The sequence below is a fragment of the Glossina fuscipes genome, unplaced genomic scaffold, assembly GCF_014805625.2.
Source record: "Glossina fuscipes isolate IAEA_lab_2018 unplaced genomic scaffold, Yale_Gfus_2 133, whole genome shotgun sequence".
NCBI lineage: Eukaryota > Metazoa > Arthropoda > Insecta > Diptera > Glossinidae > Glossina > Glossina fuscipes.
In genome coordinates, this window is record NW_023998476.1 from 417,290 (window position 1) to 422,099 (window position 4,810).

Consider the following 4,810-nt stretch of genomic DNA (forward strand, 5'->3'; position numbering starts at 1 on the left):
AATATATATATCGAAACAAAAATATTCTTTTTACTAAAAATCCACAATCCTACAATTAGTGAAACACGGGCAGGATTTTAAAAAAGTTATGCCATTCTTATTTGATTTGACCTCATGAAAGCGTTTTTGCGGTCAATATTTGGAAAATAAACGTTGATGGAAAGCGAAAATCAAGATGTAGATTATCTCAATTCTTCTCATTTACCAACGCATCATCACTTGGTGACCGGCTATACGGGCAACTTGACTTTCAAACGAACATCGATTGACATTTACTTCAGACGAAGACTACTAGCGAGGATTATCAGAACAAAAGTAAATTTAACATGTTTCCCCTATTTTCTACTTCGGCAGTGTAGGACAAATTTCCTGCTTCTATCTTTTATTACACCCCACACATTTTGGCACGCAAGAATATATTAAGCTTGTGTGGATGCATACAACAACCGACGTTTTCTTGTTCCAAGGGCGGGCATCCTACGTAGCTGAGTTTTCTGATCAATTTGTTTTTTACTAGGATAGGGACATAAATATGGCCCACTTCGGCCCATGATTTGCAATGGGATAGCGCTCTTAGTTTTAAAGGTATTCAGAGTTAGTAGAAAACTTTATGGTCCACTTTCTCACTGATGTAAGACTACTTACTATGATTATTTCATTTAAACAAAGACCAAAGGTTAAAAAAATGTCTTCTTATACTGGAACACTTTTCGCGTGACTAGTTTATATCAACCGCAAATTTCACCTCTTCATGGCTACAAAATGTTTTATTACAGAACCATTTTTCCAAGCAGATTTAATTTGATGAATGGAGTGCGTAAGGAGGCTTATTTCGAATACTACTATCGGATAATGGTTCGAAATAGTTTGTTGAGCTGAAACAAGCGAGGTACAGTGGTGTAAATGAACTTTGAAAAGACCAGCTAACGTCTTTTAGCGAGAAATCAAAACCATTTCACAAGATGATTGAGCTCGAGTGAAAAATTACCAAAAAAATTTAAAAAAAGAATTAAAAATTACTAAAAACTATAAAAAAAGTTTAGTGTATTAAAACACTTTAGAAAATAAATTGTTTATTAAGATTTGATAAGTGTAATGTTTGATAAATTAAAGTTTTGTAGAGAAGTTAAGAAAATTATATGAAAAATAAGTATAGTGTTTGATAAAAAGAGCCCAAAAATTGTATAATATTTATCATATCATATTTATCATATTAAAATCTTGCTTACCTTTTACAAAATTTAGTGCATTAAAATCTTCCTTAACTTTAACTTTATCATTGACTGGTAAGTGCATTTTACAATTTCATATATTTCATATATTGCCGAAGAGACGTTTCAAAGATTCACATAGTTTTCGTGGGAATCTCGTGGGAATAATAATAATAGAATTAGAAGGTCCACAATAAAAAAATCAGTTTACAACATACAGTGACAATTCATATTGGCGCCATTATAACAATAAGTATAAGTGCCGCCATATTAATTTGTATTATATTCATCATTCCTTTTCTAAATTTTTTGGGTTTTTTTATTTTGGATTGTTTCTACTTTAATACGCTCAAGAAGAACAACAATCTTTTTTTTCATCACGAAAAAAAAAAATTACTTTACGACATCATTATTTAATCAGAATGCATGTTTGTTAAAGTTTGCGAAGATGAAATTTTTCTAAGTAGATTTGCCAAAAGTAAATCAAACTCTCACCTTCCATTTTTAACTTCAGGGTACACACTGTTTCCACATACAGCTATAATATGCGGAACGATCCCGAAGGTCGTTATAGGCACGAAGCAGTAGACTTCGTAGTAGTAGACAGAGAGATGGAGTCGCAGTCTAGTGGGTGTGTGCATAAGGCTTTTACACCCTACATCGCTCGTGATACATGGATATATTAAATTTGCGTAGATATATGCAACAGTACGAGATAAACCGACGTTTTATTACACCGACCGTTTCCGAATCAGTTTCTGAATTGTCCGTCCATCTTGTCGTCTTGTGTTCAACCTAGAAGTTGGAAGTTTTTGGTTCGGATCGCACCATTTTTTCGATAAACTCATAACGCCTTATTTTAACAACTCGTCATATAAAGGAGTGTTTAATTAGGGCGTTTAATTGTGACCCGCAATGGTGTTTTTATTTCTAATCTGTATACCGCCCATTGATTCTACAGCTGTTTTTATTTCTAATCTGTATACTACCCATTGTTTTGTATACATTTTGCTGCTGTTTTTACTTCGAATTCCTATATCGCCCACAAATTTGCAAAGAATTTGTAAGTAACGTAATCTTTTCAAAGGACCCGCCTACCACGCTCAGGCGCTTATGCAACAAAAAATGAGTGATGGACAGTCTACGATGGCTCTTATATGTGTGTGCTTGGCGGCGGCACTTCGCATATCGTTTATGGCCTTCAACGCATCCATGCTTTTAATTTGACAACAAATCGCTGGCAATATTTTGGTATTATTCCTGATCGAATGCTAAGAATTTATGAAAACGCATTTCCGCAAACACGTAAACGTCTTTCCTGCGTGCAACATACCTTACCGAATTGTGATATAGAAGCCTTTATCACTGGTTGTTTGCAGCTGAGAACAGAAGCGAAAAAAAAATTAAAAAGCAATCGATCGGCAAATACCTTTCATACTTTTAGGGTGATTTTTCGACATACTTCGATTATATATAGAAAGTGAGTTTGCGCACTAAAGAATGGTGTAAAATAGTTACGGCCTATTTCCCGGTACGGCCTTATTTTTATTCAGCGGCTCACGTTGGGAACGGCTGCAATGGTTTGAAAAATTTTGTAAGTTTCTCTTGCTTGGCAGTTTCTAAAAGCTCCTTCAATTCAGACTGATACGCAGCAGTCGCATTAGCAATTTGCCTCTTAAAAATAAGACTTCGTTCCATAGACGAATCAATGCACATAAAGAAAGTAGGTTTCAGTCAAATCTTCATCTTGCGATTCAAGCAATTCCTGAATGTCACTTGGTTTTATCTGTTCGGACCCGTCTCGTTCTATTCCATTCGGGATTTCGGCTATGTTTGCAGTCAAAGTTTGAACTTGCACAGATTCTTCGTCGATTTCCACAGTCAGAGCAGCCCACAGTTTTTTCCAGCATGACTTCAGTTTGTGTGGCTTCAGTTCTTCCAATGATTCTTTTATGTTTACGATGCATTTTGCTACGTCAAAGTTCTTCCTGCATTCCATAACATTCATATCAGGATTACATTCCATATTATCCAATATGATTTTGAAGGTTCGTCTAATGTAATAGAGGTTAAAGGCCTGGATTATTCCTTGGCCCATAGGTTGAAGCAAAGCCGTCGTGTTGGGAAAGCTTTTCAAACCCTTTTTAGCAGGGTCGTAATGTAAGCAAGTAATTAAATTGCTCCTAGTATACAGTGCTGTTACAGCTATTGATAACAGTAACAGCAAAAGTCCGTGAGATTTTATTTGTTTGAATTCCAAACAAAATGTTGGAACATCTTATAACATAACGCACAATAAAAAACTCTCATTATATTTTGTTTTCTTGTTCTTCTGTTTGTTTTTCAGCTAAAAAAATCTGTTCAGCGCAGTGCATACTTTATATTAGTAAACATTTCATCCTGCTATATGGAATTTTTTACTAAAAATACCTGTAGCATATCAGATTCAATGGTGAACTAAATTTTCTATATTGTATATAAAAACCAAATAAACGAAAATTTGAAAATTTAGCAAAAACATCAATTTATTTATTTATTAATTTTACTCGGAAATTTTTCAAAGTTTTGGCGAGTGTCTGCCCTTTGAAGCAAACCACTATGGAGTTGTTCGGTCTAGATTGACATCAAAGTCAGGTACTATTTCATCTATAATTGATGATTTTATTGTTGGCGGAATAAGCACGAGAATTTTTTAACTAGAATGGATAGAAGCATAAGAAGCGAATTCCTATTAAATTATATGGAAAACTCTTTTTATTTGAATGGCATTCAATATGTTGTGTATATATACTACATATATACAGCTAATAGTCAAGCTTTCTGCAACTCGATGCCTCTGCTTCTTCTAAGTTCTTATCTACTATGTAGCATTATAATATAATAATATGGTGTGCCGAATACGTCACTGGGTGTACGATTGGTATTCTTCCCCAGGTAACCGGGGAAGGCCCGCGACATAACCTGCATAAAGGCATTTAACGATTGAAGAAAGATAACTTCGCGCAAAAGTTTGCAAGATTGCACTCTGGTGGGAGAGCCCTCTGTTCACTAGATTGTACCTTAGGAAGGTCTGTTTCTTGGGTGCAAACTTTAGGCGAAACTACACAAGCTACTGTTTTGAAGCGGATTTTTCCACTAATATCCGATCAGAATATTTTTTATACCACATTTTAGATGAATATTTTCTAAAGCATCTTCATCCACTTTGTAACTATTTGTATCGAATTTGTATTAATGTCTGCAATATATATATATATATATCCTTTGTAGTTTTTGCTTATTGTCAAGTTGTAACCAGTTTTGGAATATTAGATGCAGCCATCAGTCGCGTACTTGACGTGGATCAACCTTTATTTTCCATTTTATTACAACTGGCGGCTCCTTGTGAAATATTAAGAAATCACTCATGATCACTATCCACTAGCAACCGAAATTGTAAATAATAAGAAATTCACTCACCAGTGAATTCACTATTTTTCTTTGTAAAATTTATGTATATATATTAAGACTAGAATTTTATATAATTTTTTAATCACTTTATTAAATAGACATATATTAGAACTAGAATTTTATATAATTTTTTATTCACTTTAATAAAT